This window comes from Bactrocera dorsalis, chromosome 6 (assembly GCF_023373825.1).
Source record: "Bactrocera dorsalis isolate Fly_Bdor chromosome 6, ASM2337382v1, whole genome shotgun sequence".
Taxonomy (NCBI): Eukaryota; Metazoa; Arthropoda; class Insecta; order Diptera; family Tephritidae; genus Bactrocera; species Bactrocera dorsalis.
The window spans coordinates 32,745,554-32,762,856 of NC_064308.1; positions in this window are offsets into that span (position 1 = coordinate 32,745,554).

A 17,303-nucleotide genomic window follows, 5' to 3' on the forward strand; every position below is an offset into this window, starting at 1 on the left:
TACTTCCTTTCACTTTTATTCTTCAAAATTGCGAAGTATCACAATTATAACAAATATTTATAATATTATACTTCCTTTCACTTTTATTCTTCAAAATTGCTGCAAATCACGATAACGTTTTTTTTATTATGAATACTTTTTGACAGATGATTGATTGATTACACTGTGATAGCTTTTTTCAAAAAAAAAAAAAGACAAGACCAAATTCGACGGTTTCCCCCTATTTCGGGTCCCATGAATCGAACTGCATCATTACTTTTTTGAGTTACAATCATGGTTTCATACAAAAATTTTTGTTGAAGTTTTTCATCAAAGTGGCCCATTGTAAGAGAAAGGCACATTTCTCTTCGGTCTCTAACTTTTTTAATGTTGACTTTTTTGGTAAACTTTCTTTGGCAAAGCTTCTCAGAATAAGTCCGTCTTTAAGTTCTTAGATGACTGTAATCCCCAAAATCAATGTTTTTTGTGTCCTTATAGCCAATATGTCGAAAAAACTGAAATTTAATCCATTTTTTAATGTTTTTTCCCTTACGTTTCGTCAATATTTTAATTTACCCTTTGATACTTATACATTAAGTGACATCTTGTAATAGTAAGAAACTTAAGCAAAGACAACGTTCTGAGCAAACTAACCATTAGAAAAAAACTTAACAAAATTTGTATTTTTTAAAAAAGCTACACTAGCTATGTTTGTGTGCTGTTATATTTTTTTTGTATCTTATAAGTGTTATCAATAAGTATCATAAATTTGTACTCAATATTTAAATTAAATTTAATAAGACTCATCGAGTCAAGCTTTTTGCCGCTGTACCAATGCTCAAGGGGGGCGGCGACTTGGTGAAATCTTTCTCCATGCTCATTGGATTCAGTCGGAACTTGCTGCTTAAAATGGTCCTTGTGATGGTGAAGGAAATGAATTTTTAAGGACATATTCACACCTATTTCTTCAAAAGCGTCTACCATGTCATCCACATATTTTTTCCAATCTTCAGACCGGTGCACTTCTAAGCAATGGTTTATAACGGTCATAACGGAGTTCCAGGCAATTTTTTCATTTGGCCTTAGAAGTTCTCCGAATTTTGCGTTCTTCATAAGTTTTCTTATATCGGGGCAATTGAGAACTCTTCTTCTTCTTCTTTACTGGCGTAGACACCGCTTACGCGATGATAGCCGAGTCAACAATAGCGCGCCAGTCGTTTATTCTCTTCGCTACGTGGCGCCAATTGGATATTCCAAGCGAAGCCAGGTCCTTTTCCACTTGGTCCTTCCAACGGAGTGGAGGTCTTCCTCTTCCTCTGCTTCCCGCGGCGGGTACTGCGTCGAATACTTTCAAAGCCGGAGTGTTTTCATCCATCCGGACAACATGACCTAGCCAGCGTAGCCGCTGTCTCTTAATTCGCTGAACTATGTCAATGTCGTCGTATATCTCGTACAGCTCATCGTTCCATCGAATGCGATATTCGCCGTGGCCAACGCGCAAAGGACCATAAATCTTTCGCAGAACTTTTCTCTCGAAAACTCGCAACGTTGACTCATCGGTTGTTGTCATCGTCCAAGCCTCTGCACCATATAGCAGGACGGGAATTATGAGCGACTTATAGAGTTTGGCTTTTGTTCGTCGAGAGAGGACTTTACTTTTCAATTGCCTACTCAGTCCGAAGTAGCACCTGTTGGAAAGAGTAATCCTGCGTTGGATTTCCAGGCTGACACTGTTGGTGGTGTTAATACTGGTTCCTAAATAGACGAAATTATCTACAACTTCAAAGTTATGACTGTCAACAGTGACGTGAGTGCCAAGTCGCGAGTGCGACGACTGTTTGATTGATGACAGGAGATATTTCGTCTTGCTCTCGTTCACTGCCAGACCCATTTGCGTTGCTTCCTTGTTCAGTCTGGAGAAAGCAGAACTAACGGCGCGGGTGTTGAGACCGATGATATCAATATCATCGGCATACGCCAGCAGCTGTACACTCTTATAAAAGATTGTACCTGCTCGGTTAAGTTCTGCAGCTCGAATAATTTTCTCCAGCAGCAGATTGAAGAAGTCGCACGATAGGGAGTCGCCTTGTCTGAAACCTCGTTTGGTATCGAACGGCTTGGAGAGGTCCTTCCCGATCCTGACGGAGCTTTTCGTGTTGCTCAACGTCAGTTTACACAGCCGTATTAATTTTGCGGCATAAAGGCAGCTCCTTTTCGTGCTGTCGAAAGCAGCTTTGAAATCGACGAATAGGTGGTGAGTGTCGATTCTCCTTTCACGGGTCTTTTCCAAGATTTGGCGCATGGTTAATATCTGGTCGGTTGTTGATTTACCAGGTCTGAAGCCACACTGATAAGGTCCAATCAGTTTGTTGACGGTGGGCTTTAATCTTTCACACAATACGCTCGACAGAACTTTATATGCGATGTTGAGGAGGCTAATCCCACGGTAGTTGACGCAGATTGTGGGGTCTCCTTTTTTATGGATTGGGCATAGCACACTTAAATTCCAATCGTTGGGCATACTTTCGTCCGACCATATTTTGCAAAGAAGATGATGCATGCACCTTATCAGATCTTCGCCGCCGTATTTGAATAGCTCGGCCGGCAATCCATCGGCCCCTGCCGCTTTGTTGTTTTTCAGTCGGGCAATTGCTATTCGAACTTCTTCATGGTCGAGCAATGGAACGTCTGCTCCATCGTCATCGATTGGGGTATCGGGTTCGCCTTCTCCCGGTGTTGTGCTAACACTGCCATACAGCAGGTTGGAGAAGTGTTCCCTCCATAATTTAAGTATGCTCTAGGCATCGGTAACTAGATCATCTTGGAGGGTTCTACAGGAGTATGCTCCGGTCTTGAAACCTTCTGTAAGCCGCCGCATCTTTTCGTAGAATTTTCGAGCATTACCCCTGTCGGCCAGCTTATCGAGCTGTTCGTACTCACGCATTTCGGCCTCTTTCTTCTTCTGTCTGCAAATGCGTCTCGCTTCCCTCTTCAACTCTCGGTATCTATCCCATCCCGCACGTGTTGTGGTCGATCGTAACGTTGCGAGGTAGGCAGCCTGTTTTCTCTCCGCTGCGACACGGGACTCATCGTCGTACCAGCTGTTCTTTGGCACTTTCCGAAAACCAATGGTTTCGGTTGCAGCTGTACGTAAGGAGTTTGAAATGCCGTCCCACAGTTCCCTTATACCGAGTTGTTGATGAGTGCTCTCAGAGAGCAGGAGTGCAAGCCGAGTAGAAAATCGTTCGGCTGTCTGTTGTGATTGCAGCTTCTCGACGTCGAACCTTCCTTGTGTTTGTTGGCGAGCGTTTTTTGCTGCACAGAGGCGGGTGCGAATTTTGGCTGCAACAATATAGTGGTCCGAGTCGATGTTAGGACCTCGGAGCGCACGCACATCTAAAACACTGGAAACGTGTCTTCCGTCTATCACAACATGATCGATCTGGTTGGTAGTTTTTCGATCCGGAGACAGCCAGGTAGCTTGATGTATCTTCTTATGCTGGAATCTAGTACTACAGATAACCATATTTCGGGCCCCGGCGAAGTCGATCAGCCTCAACCCATTTGAGGATGTTTCCTCGTGGAGGCTGAATTTACCGACCGTAGTGCCAAAGATACCTTCTTTGCCCACCCTGGCGTTGAAGTCGCCAAGCACGATTTTGACATCGTGGCGGGGGCATCTCTCATAAGTGCGCTCCAAGCACTCATAAAAGGCATCTTTGGTCACATCGTCCTTCTCTTCCGTCGGGGCGTGGGCGCAAATCAGCGATATGTTGAAGAACCTCGCTTTGATGCGGATTGTGGCTAGACGTTCATTCTCCGGAGTGAATGATAGTACTCGGCGACGGAGTCTCTCTCCCACCTCGAATCCAACACCAAACTTGCGCTCCTTTATATGGCCACTGTAGTAGATGTCACAAGGACCTACTCGTCTCTGTCCTTGTCCCGTCCATCGCATTTCTTGGACGGCGGTGATGTCAGCCTTTATTTTCACGAGGACATCAACCAGCTGGGCAGCGGCACCTTCCCAATTAAGGGACCGGACATTCCAGGTGCATGCCCTCAAATCGTAGTCCTTATTTCGTTTGCCATGGTCGTCATCGAAAGGGGGGTTTCTCATCCGAGGCTTATAGTTGATTTTCATTGGGGGTGTTTTTTTACGTGGCGGGTCCCAAACCCAGAGCACAACCCTATGCAGGGGATGTTTCGCCTTCTCACGTTAGCTCGCCTTCAAACGGATGTTCTTAGGCTACCCAGAGGATACTTGGTCAAAGACCGGAAGTCGTGAGCTGCTTGAGTCACATGTAAAAGAATCGTTTTTGGCCAATCCCAAGTGAATGGCAATCAGAGAACTTTCCTCACTTTCGTGAACTTCTACATATGACTCCATCCTCCGGCAATTGAGAACACCTGAAAATAATGTATCAACATAACATTCGTTCTATTAAAAGACTTAAAATACCTTGTTTTATTTTCACAACACTTAGTCTTGGAAATATTTCTGTCAAACATTTAAAAACTTCGGCATCTCGATTTATTGCTTTTATGAAATTTTTGACAATTCCCAATTTTATGTGCAGTGGTGGTAGCAAAATGTTATTAGCTGGTATCAGCGGAATATGGATAACATTTGCCACATTTAATTGAAATTCTGTGCGAAGCTTCCAATCAAGCATTCTATATTGGTTTCCGCGGTAACTGGTGTCCCAATGACAAATGAAGCACATATTTTTTGTGTATCCTGTCTGCAAACCAGTAAGCAAGGCGATAACTTTTAAATCCGCACATATCTTCCATTGATGCTGCTGATACTGAACTCTGTCCAAAATTACTTTCATTGCTTCGTATGTTTCCTTTTTGTTGGAACTTATGGCGATTGGAACCGGATTTTTTGTGTTATCCACATACATCAATACTGCTTTTAAACTATTTTTCGACGAGTCAATAAATAAGCGCCATTGCTCCGGTTTGTACTCACAGTTCATGTATTGTATAAGACCAAGAATATTTTTACAATACGAAAAAGTTTTGTCGCCATTAACCTCAAAGAAATCTAAAAGCTTCTCCTGTCTTTTGCGGTATCCATACACCTTCAGATCTTTAGACAATATATTTACCGAACGAAGATGATGTGCTAGGCAAATCGCTTGTCTTTGCGATAATTTCAGCTGTCGCACCATCGTATTCAAACGGGCTTAGGAAATCTCCAAGTGACGACATGGGCTTTCAACTTCGGTTCGGTTATACATTGTGAGTAGATCTGTAGGCTCGGTGGAAAATGTTGGCGAAATATATCTGTCAGTTGGACTTGGACATCTTGGTATCGGAACATTTTCTGAGTGAGATACTGGTAGCTGTGCAGATTGAACACTTTTGTAAACTGTGTTTTTTTTGTTGAGTCTTGCAAATTTGTTCTTGCACGCGTAGCAGTTACCAGTATGATGCCCTTGTAGATCTATCCAAATCATTAGGATGCCGAACCCCATTTTTAGGCACCGTCTTTTTGACCAGTTATGCAGGTTGTTGGTGCATTGCGTGCAAATGGTATTTGGCACCCAATCTACGTCTCTTATAACGGGCAAATCGAAATATTCCTCGGAAGTTCCCGAAGATATTTTGCGTCTACTCCGAGGGCTTGTAAATTTTCCACATACATAGCAGAACAATTGGACACTTATTCATTTTAATTTATTTTCTTAATATACAAGGCACTAAAACAATGTTCTTTCCGCGAAGTCAAAGTCAAATTACCTACTGCAATCTATGCTTAAATTTTGACTCTTAGGCAAGCATTTAACGTTTCTTTCAAACGTTACTTGTTGTTATTTATTATCAGTGCAGTGGTTAAAAGCTTGACTCGTTGCTTGCTGATTTGTGTTGGACATTGATAGATGAGTCTTGTTAAATTTAATTTAAATATTGTGTACAAATTTATGATACTTATTGATAACACTTATAAGATACAAAAAATAAAAAAGGTGCGTGGAGTCCCTACGCGCGGAAGAAGTTATACTTCTTAGTGATATTCAGAAATGCATATCATTTTGTTTGAAAGAAAACTAGAAAACTTAAATTCACATTTTATAAATTTATTATGTACATAAAATGAAGAATAAAGCAAAGTCTAAATGAAGGAATTTTGACTCGGAAAGTAGTTCCGTCTCTTCGTTGCGGAAGAGAATATGCAGCGTGATCATCTCTCTTTTGTTCTTCGCCAATTTGGCTGCCATATTGACTTGTGAAGATCAATTTTTTGTTGGTGACATATTCATATGTGTACGCATATGTATGTTTGTATGCTTGTGCATTATTTGTTTGGCAATGTATGCAAATATATGTACATATAAGTATATATGAATGTATGAACATGCAAGTCAATGCGCGCACATGTAATAAGTATGATGGGTGATTTTTTAAGAGCTTGATAACTTTTTAAAAAAAAAAAACGCATAAAATTTGCAAAATCTCATCGGTTCTTTATTTGAAACGTTAGATTGGTTCATGACGTTTACTTTTTGAAGATAATTTCATTTAAATGTTGACCGCGGCTGCGTCTTAGGTGGTCCATTCGGAAAGTCCAATTTTGGGCAACTTTTTCGAGCATTTCGGCCGGAATAGCCCGAATTTCTTCGGAAATGTTGTCTTCCAAAGCTGGAATAGTTGCTGGCTTATTTCTGTAGACTTTAGACTTGACGTAGCCCCACAAAAAATAGTCTAAAGGCGTTAAATCGCATGATCTTGGTGGCCAACTTACGGGTCCATTTCTTGAGATGAATTGTTGTCCGAAGTTTTCCCTCAAAATGGCCATAGAATCGCGAGCTGTGTGGCATGTAGCGCCATCTTGTTGAAACCACATGTCAACCAAGTTCAGTTCTTCCATTTTTGGCAACAAAAAGTTTGTTAGCATCGAACGATAGCGATCGCCATTCACCGTAACGTTGCGTCCAACAGCATCTTTGAAAAAATACGGTCCAATGATTCCACCAGCGTACAAACCACACCAAACAGTGCATTTTTCGGGATGCATGGGCAGTTCTTGAACGGCTTCTGGTTGCTCTTCACCCCAAATGCGGCAATTTTGCTTATTTACGTAGCCATTCAACCAGAAATGAGCCTCATCGCTGAACAAAACACGCGCGCGAAACACATTTCGAACCGAACACTGATTTTGGTAATAAAATTCAATGATTTGCAAGCGTTGCTCGTTAGTAAGTCTATTCATGATGAAATGTCAAAGCATACTGAGCATCTTTCTCTTTGACACCATGTCTGAAATCCCACGTGATCTGTCAAATACTAATGCATGAAAATCCTAACCTCAAAAAAATCACCCGTTATATTGATAAGTGATGAAAATATGATTTCAATTTCTGATCGCGCACATGCGTATACATATACTCATATGAGCATGTGCAGATACACAAGATAGGATAGAAGATGTATGTATGCCTGTTAACATCGTATACTATACAAATAAATATTTTTCTTACTAATAGAAATTAAATTTATCACAGCAATATACATAACATACATATACATAATATTGCTGTGATAAATTTAAAAATTAAAATAAAGAAAAATATTTATTTGTATAGTATACGATGTTAAAAGCAAAAAATTAAAAATTTATTCTGTCGGGATTCGAACCTGTGGCACTCGTAGCATCTTGACTTTCCAAGCGCTTACCACCAACAACACCATTGACACTTAGGTTGTGCTGACTTAAGTATGATTTGGTTATGCATGTAAGAAACATACGATGGTTCTAACAATTTTGTTTAAGTATAGAAATATGCTTTTGTAGAACATTTGCTTTCGCAAACATACAGACAAATGTGCCAACGACATAATATATGTAATATATGTATGTGATTGTTTCGCATTTTGCTTCTGAATATCACCAAGAAGTATAACTTCTTCCGCGCGTAGGGACTCCTCACGCACCTTTTTTATAGCTTTATTATACCATTTGTAATAACAATTGCTAATTTAGAACAACAACCTAAGTGTCAATGGTGGTGTTGGTGGTAAGCGCCTAAAATGTCACGATGTGAACGCTGGTTCGAATCTCAACAGAATTTATTTTTAATTTGTTGCTTACTAATAGAAATTAAATTCATCACAGCAATATTATGTATATGTATATACATATTATGTATATGTATATTGCTTTGATAAATTTATTTTCTATTAGTAAGAAAAAAAATATTTATTAGTATAGTATACGATGTTAAAAAGCAAAAAATTAAAAATAAATTCTGTTGAGATTCGAACCAGTGTTCACATCATGACATTCTAGGCGCTTACCACCAACACCACCATTGACACTTAGGTTGCGCTGACTTACATAAGTATGATTTGATTATCCATGCAAGAAACATACGATAGTTCTAATAATTTTGTTTACGTATAGAAATATGCTTTTGTAGAACATTTGCTTTCGCAATAAATTTATCACAGCAACATACATATACATAACATTGCTGTGATGCCCTGAAAAGTATAGTCTTAACTTCTTAACGGCCAACGCAGAGTATTTCAATTAAAAGTCACACAAAATAGTTGAGAATTCGCAGAAATGAAAGACAAACGAAAGAAAAAGATATAACATATTTATGCGCACACATGTGAATATGTCACCAACCAAAAATTGAAACATTGTTCTATGAAAACAAAAACAACAACAGCATAAGCATGGCAACATTGTGTTGTTGGTAGAAAAGCCGAGCTGTGCCGAAAGAAACGAACAAATGATCGCCGATTGTCACCGCTTCGCTTGCTGCTCGAACATCTTCGCAGACAAGGTTGCGTTACATTCATATGGATGGAGCGAGGTTGCGCAACCTTGCATTACATTTATGTAGTGTGTCTTTCTTTTTTAGAACACACTATTCTTTTCCAAATAAAACAGCACTGCGTTTTCTAATTCATTTAACAAAAGTTTATTTAGTTTTTATATATAAGTACATATAAGTAGTAAACTGCGCGTAGCTTAAAAGATTGGTCTGTCTTAAATGAGAGTTCGCGGTTAACTGTGCTTAGTTTTGTTCTTCGTTTCTTGTCTTTCGTTCTACCAGTGTTGTAATGTAATTGTCGCGTCATTGTCGGAGGGTCGTATTTTAAGGTCCGTAAGTGCGTTTGGTTTGGGTCCGTGGTACGGCCGTCCTGCGGCTTCATTCGTCCCTTCTTCATGAACTCAGCAACAGTCGTGGTGCGTCTTGGGCCTTCTTGGTCTCCGACTTTTACCACTTCGTAGCGATCATGCTCCATCTTCTTCACAATTCTGTACGGCCCGAAATATTTGGGCTTCAACTTCAAGCTTGTTCCATATTGGGTACGCTTAATGGCTACCAGTTCGTCGATGTCGTAGTTGGTTGCTGTTCGGCGGCGTGAATTATAACAATTCCGATTCTCCTGCTGAATTTCGACGATGTTTTCCTTCGGTTGTTGGCGCACTGCATCTCGATCAGCATTAAGTTCATCGATTGCGGCTTCACCTAGCATTTCCTGTAGTTCTGGAATACCCGGAACACGCATCTCTAAGCCCGTCAGTATTTTGAATGGGGTCGTCTTGGTACTACGAGGCGGAGTGCTATTTATGAATTGTTGCACCCTATCGACGTGTTTGTACCAGCTACTTGGGGTTTCGTGACATAGTTTTGACACCATGGGTACTACGATTTTGTGAATTCGCTCCACTTGGCCGTTTCCTCTTAGAATTCCGGTCGCTATTAGTAGATGCTGGATACCTTCGCCTTCGCAGTAGTCTTTGAAGAGATTTGATGTGAATGCGGCGCCTCTATCGGTGATTACACGCTTTGGATTACCAAATATTGCAGCTTGCTTCTTCAGGCGTTCTTCAACTGCCTCTGCTCCAGTGTTTTTCGTGGGATAAAGCCACACGAATTTCGGAAAAGCGTCAATGACAACAAGTATATAGTTGTATGACTTATTTGTCGTCTCCATTGGACCAACGTGATCAAGATGGAAAGTTCCCAACGGTTTGTCTTCTTTGTTGATAGGATTCAGCAATCCTTACTTCCTTCCAGACTTAGCATTAGTGACAATACACTCAATACAGCTCTTCACGATTTTCGTCACTTTTGAATTTAATTGCGGGATAAAGAATGATTTCTCGACAGCGTCTTGCGTTTTCTTAATGGAAAAATGACCTTGCCGATGTGCTATCTTGATGATTTCATCTTCCATTGACAACGGTACGACTATCAGCTCTTTATCCGGGTCTTTATACAGCACTTCGTGTTTTATGTAGAAGTCTTCATAGTCATCCTTCTCCAACACTTTTCGTACGGCTCGCGTCCAATCGTCGCTTTGTTGAGCCTTCTCGAGTCGATGATTTAGTGAGCCTTCCAACATCAAGCACGAGACACGGCTCAAAGCATCGACATGTCGCATTCTGGTTCCTTTTCTATGCTCGATTACATAATCAAAGTCTTGCAGGCAAATCGCCCAACGGGATACACGTAGTGGCACATCGCGTTTCTTCATTGTCATGGCAAATGCGTTGCAGTCAGTGACAATTTAAAACTTCATGCCCAACAGGTACACTCGCCATTTCTTTAACGATTCCACAATCGCTAGCACTTTTAGCTCGTACGAATGGTACCGCAGGTTTAGTCTTGCGACTCATATATTGGACCGGGTGGAAATCTTGATCATCGTTATCTTTCTGCAGCATCACAGCTCCGTAGCCAAACATGCAAGCGTCCGTGTGCACTTCAGTTACTGCTTTTGGATTATAAAGCTTTAAAATCGGAGGATTCATTAACGCCGTTTTTAACTGTTGATAAGCTGCTAGATGCTCCTCTTCCATCCTGAACTTTATGTCCTTTCGTAGTAGATCGGAGAGTGGTTTGGCAATTACAGCATAACCTTCAACGAATCTTTATCGCATTTACTCCATTTTATCTGCAACCCTTTGGATGCTGTTGTCAGTAAAACGCGCTCCAACTTCAGGATACCTTCTTCTTCGTCCTTGGAGGGAATGATTAGGTCATCCATGTAGGCTACCACTGTTCCATCCTGGATTAGTTCTCTCAGTACAGCCACAACAAATCTGGTGAACACTGCCGGCGAGTTTGAGATTCCAAATGGTACGTATTGAAACTCGTATTGCCCGTTGTATGTTACAAACAACGTGTATTTTTGCGAATCAGCCTGGACTGGAACATGGAAAAATCCGTTTCTTAAATCCAATGTTGTAAAAACGTTTGCTCCATTCAATCGTTCGATGACATCATCCATCATTGGCATAGGGAAATTATCTCGGACTATCTTTTCATTCAGTCGTCGATAATCGCAGCAGAGTCGTTTTCTTCCATCTTTCTTGGTTACAAGTACAACTGGTGACGCGTAATTGGAAATACTGGGTTTAATGATCCCTTCTGCCAGCCACTGCGTCACTTGCTCGTCCACTACGCATCGATCAGCGTAGGACATTCGTCTCGGTCTCTCGAACACAGGATTATCGCCGATCAACAAAATTTTCATTTCGACTGGTGACTGGAAATTTCTCACAGGGGTATATGCGCCAACCATTTCTTTTACCGCATCTGCCTGTTCTACCTGTAGGTGGGATACGTTCACTTCAACATCGGCCTTCTCGTTTATGCTTCCGACCAGACATAATTCACCGAACTCCTTCATCAGCTGGACAACTCGATTTTCGCCCGCAACTGCCACTGATTTCCCTGCTATAACAGCGCTCTTGCTTGCGCCTTCGTTATACAGCTCCTCCATAACGTTTCACATTGGTGGATGCTCACGTGGCACCTCAGCCACAGCAGCGCGCTCGCTCACGTACTCGCTGTGCTCTATAGCCACCGCCTTTTGCATACCACTGTTTCGGCTCACAGTATTTTGCACCTGCCTGTGCTCACCCATGACCTTAAGTGCCCTGGAGACGACCAAATAATTGCGTCAAACACTTTAATTGTGTTGGTGTCGTCGGCTCTCGTCGGCTACACGTACGCTACACCGACTTGTTGTCGGCTCTGTTTGATGAAAATCAAAAATTTTTGATATTTCTATTTGACGGACGATAATTTGATCGTCTCCACTCATGTTTGACAAGCATGACTCATTTGCAGTGAAGACTTCAAGCGAAGAGGACATACATACTTGCGGAAAAGTGAAGTGAAGCGAAAAAGAGTGAAGTGAAGAAGAAAAAAGTTAAGTGAAATAAGCGTAAAATTTTAAAATAAATAAAATCAAATCAAATAAATTAAAATAATAAAATAATTAAAGTAAAATCAAATAAAATAAATAAAATAAAATCAAATCAAATAAATTACAATAATAAAATAATTAAAGTAAAATCAAATAAAATAAAATAAATAAAATAAAATAAATAAAATAAAATAAATAAAATAAAATAAAATAAAATAAATAAACTAAAATAAAATAAAATCAAAACAAATCAAATAAATTAAAATAATAAAATTTTTCATTTTTTTTTTTCATAAGAATTGCAGCACATGCCAATAAAAGATAATCATCATCCGACGATGACATGACGACCGTTCGCTACAAGATCAAAAATAAACTGATGTTTGACGTGTTAATTTGAACGTTTGCGGGCAACACACGATTGAACATCACTAACACATATGCACTGTTTGACGCAATTATTTGATCGTCTCCAGGGCACTTTAGACTCCAGCTCGACGGCTTCAACTGCATGCTCCTTAACATCAGCAACATCCGAGCTTTTCTCGCTATGCTTATCAGCCAGTTGTTGTTTTCCTGCTTCTTTTTGTCTGAACTCCGCACCATCCTCGGTCACAATTAGATCGACATCCTTCAAAATGTTGTTACCAATTACTAGAGCATACCTCAAATCAGTCTCTTTGGCATCATGGAATTTCGTTTCTAACCATATGCCATAAACTTCAATGCGGATGGAGAAGCTACCTATTGTTGTAATTTCACTGTCCCCAATTCCGACCAAGCATACTCTTTCCTTTGTCAGCTTTACGTCCAAGTCCAACATCAATAGTGTATCGTATCGCATCAAACATACATCTGCACCCGTATCAATTAATACCGAAACCATACTCCATTCATCCAAATGTCCTTGAAAGTTAAACTGCTTCTCTTATTGGGCTTTACTGCTGCTTTTGTCTTCATCATGTTTGCGCTTTTCTCCTTCTTGACTAATTTTTCAACTGTAGCGCACTCTGTTGCTCGGTGACCTTCTACACCGCATTTGAAACATTTCACCTTTTTGCGTGGACAGTCCCTAGCAAAATGTGAATCATCTCCGCAATTGTAGCATTTTTTCGCTGAACTGCCTGAACTCGACGAAGCTATGTTTGATGACGTAGACGACGTTTTGTTTGCGTTGACGAGTTGAGATTTTGAAACAGGAACTTTGATTTTCTCATAAACCTTCAGCTGCTCCTTTAGGTCTTTTACGGTTTTAGCCTGGTACAAATTTGCTTTACCCGCCTTGGAATCCCGAATGCCTTCAATGAAATACTCTATCAAGCTGGTGTCATCCAAGTTTATCGACTTGCCGATCTCCATCAAGCTATAGAGATATTCCATGAAATCTTCCCCTTGGCGTTTGCGACGATTTCGTAGTGTGCGATGAATTTCTATTGACGATACAACAATTCCAAATTCATTTTTTAACGCCTGCTTCAACGAACTCCATTTGTTGACACCGCGCTGACTTCGAACAAACATTTTTGCTGCACCCTTCAAAAGCTGCTTTGCATAAATAAATTTCTGTAACTCGTTCCAGCTCACCGCTTCTGCATTCTCCTCGAACTCTTCCAGCCATTGCTCGATGCTTGGTTGCCCCGAACCGGAGAATGATGTCAGTGAATCTTCAATATCTCGCAAGGTAAACACCGATCGCTCAATCATTCGCACGCTCGAGACAGCACTACGTTGACTTGCAGTATCGTTACCATCGCTGTCTTCATTGTCACTCACATTCAGGCCGAAGTGTTCAAGTAACCGGTCCTGCAATGTCGGTTTTCGTCCAGTGGTCGCTAATCCCAACCCACCCAATTTCTCTTTCAGTTCCTGTATGTTCAAACCTAAAATTTGGTCACGGTCCATTTTGTCTTACAATGCTTATTAAATACAAAAATATTTCAAAGTAGTATTAAATTATTGTATCAAAATTTTCTTAAAACTTTTAAAATGTATTGCTCTGTAAACAAAGGTATAAGTGTGTAACTTTAATTTTTAATTTAATCAAAATTTGTCTTAAAACTTTTCTCAAAATTATTTCAACTTTTACTTTCAATCAAAACATGAATCAATTAAAGCAAAATTCATCAATATATAATTTTTGTTATTGCGCAATAAAATGTAAATACTTAGCTCTAACGCTACAACCAGCTTCAGCTACGATTGTTCAAATTTCATCCCTCGCTGCTGTCAATTTTCAAACGTTCTCCCGCGCAGCCGTCAAAAATGCACACAATATTTAAATCTCCCACGCAGCCGTCAACTCTTGTGAATATTCTTCACCGTTCTCTCCCGTAGCCAATTCCGCATGCGCTCGCACTCAGCGCTACCGCCTCTCCGCTGTCGACAATGCCACACTTGCTATGTGACGTCACTCACACACAACGCAACTTCTGCTTGCAGCTCCTGTCTACGTCGTCGCACTGCTTTCTGTTCCAACTGAACGACCGTTTCTTTCTCAACACTACGCTGTTTCTCTCTGCTTTAACTGTTGACGCCGCTGCCTTGTCTGCGCACTTATTGCGAAATTTGAATTTTTCTGCTGAACTGTTGGCGTCGTCGCCTGCTTGTCTATATGCGCAAATCCGTTTTTTCGTAACTGTTCGTAACGGTTCTTAACTCCCGTTGACCTTTTCTTATGTTTAAACTTTAAACGAACATATTTCACAATTTTTTTTTTTGCCACAGTTTGAATTGTTTTCCGCGGTTTTTCGTTTTCAAGAACGTTTATCACGATTTCAGCGCATTGGCTTTGATTTAGTGATCAATCGTATTTTCCGCGGCACTAATTCAACGTAGTGGTCTTTTAAATCGCACTATCTGACACCATTTGTAGTGTGTCTTTCTTTTTTAGAACACACTATTCTTTTCCAAATAAAACAGCACTGCGTTTTTTAATTCATTTAACAAAAGTTTATTTAGTTTTTATACATGAGTACATATAAGTACATAGTAATTGTGCGTAACTTAAAATATTGAACTGTCTTGCATGAGAGTTTGCGGTCAACTGTGCTTAGTTTTGTTCTTCGTTTCTTGTCTTTCGTTCTACCAGTGTTGTAATGTAATTGTCGCGTCATTGTCGCAGGGTCGTATTTTAAGGTCCGTAAGTGCGTTTGGTTTGGGTCCGTGGTACATTTTCCACATTTATATGGAAGGTTGCGCAACCAGAATCTATCGCAATCTTTTCCGGCGTCGTATAAGAAGTATAACTTCAATAAAACAGCACACAAACATAGTTAGTGTAGCTTTTTTAAAAAATACAAATTTTGTTAAGTTTTTTTTTTTAATGGTTAGTTTGCTCAGAACGTTGTCTTTGCTTAAGTTTTTTACTATTACAAGATGTCACTTAATGTATAAGTATCAAAGGGTAAATTAAAATATTGACGAAACGTAAGGGAAAAAACATTAAAAAATGGATTAAATTTCAGTTTTTTCGACATATTGGCTATAAGGACACAAAAAACATTGATTTTGGGGTTTACAGTCATCCAAGAACTTAAAAACGGACTTATTCTGAGAAGCTTTGCCAAAGAAAGTTTACCAAAAAAGTCAACATTAAAAAAGTTAGAGACCGAAGAAAAATGTGCCTTTCTCTTACAATGGGCCACTTTGATGAAAAACTTCAACAAAAATTTTTGTATGAAACTATGATTGTAACTCAAAAAAGTAATGATGCAGTTCGATTCGTAGGACCCGAAATAGGGGGAAAGCGTCGAATTTGGTCTTGTCTTTTTTTTTTGACTATCACAGTGTTATTGAACGGAATGAAACGGCATGCCACATATTTTTATCAAATTGTAAAACGATGAAAACAAATTTGAGAAATAGCCTTTGAGAAACGTTTGAGAAAATGTTGTCTTTCAAATTGAAGACACTGGACTTTGTTTGAGAATTTCAATTCCAGTGTTTGTTGGGTATATACATATATAAAGTCGTGTTAGTTACACCAGCTCAAGAACGGCTGAACCGATTTGGCTGGTTTGGTGGGGAAGTAGCTTAGAAACAGGGTAAAGCCATAGGATACTTTTTTTCATATCTTTATGTTAAAATTCAATTCAATTCAAAAATACAAAAATTATATTTCAACTCTTAAGCATTTTAAGCATTTGTTTTCATGTGTGTAGGAATATTTTGAATACTTCATTTTCTCCAAAAAAAAAGAAAAAATAACAATAATGCAAACAATAAAGAAGCCTCACATCAATATCAATACATAGTATAAAAGAAAGTCGATAGTACATATTGTATTTCAAAATTGCAGGACGTTGTGTTTGCGGTGGGAGCGTGCCTATAAATAGCGTGTCGGAGGCCGCGGTTCTCCCCATAGCATTTTGAATTTAGCAGCGATCGGACGCGTTTATTATCGAAGCTCTCTAGAGAGGAATATTTAAACAGAAAATATTAAGTATATGCGTACTATTTCAAAATGAAATATTATTTCCCCCACAAGCAATGCTTTATTAACACTCGAAATGCTTTTATGATCCATACAATATTATACAATATTCACTTTTTTTGTTTTTTCTTCCTCCAATACCTAATTTATGATTGTAACTGCGTACATATTTTTCCTTTTACCTTCAGACAATCCTGTAAGAAGTTCTGACGGAAGGTTGAATAAAATATTTAATTTTTTAGTAAAAAAAAAATTTAAATAGGCCGCTTTTTGCTCGAAGAAATCCTTGTAATCCTTTAGATTTGTTGTGAATGTTTTAAATATAAAAGGTGTAAATATGGATTGGAAGTAATGTCGAATATAGTAAATGGAAAATTGGATGATAGAAATAAATTGGATATTAAAAAAATAAGTTCTATCAGACTTCAATATCATTGAAAAAAACCGCATTATTACATTAAATAAAAAATACATATGTATTTAAAATTCAATATGTTTTGGTTGCGTCAGTCAATTTCTGCCATTTACTCTTTTAGTTCTAATGTTGGAAATTTTAATTTTGTTTTTTCGAAATCAATCTTTTTGATGTTCGAGTTTTTTAACAGCCAATTTATATTTCCATTTTATGTTCTTTTCTCATACATTTTGAAATAACCTTTAGGTTTTCATCTTTCCCTAATAAAACAAATTATTGTAGGGAATT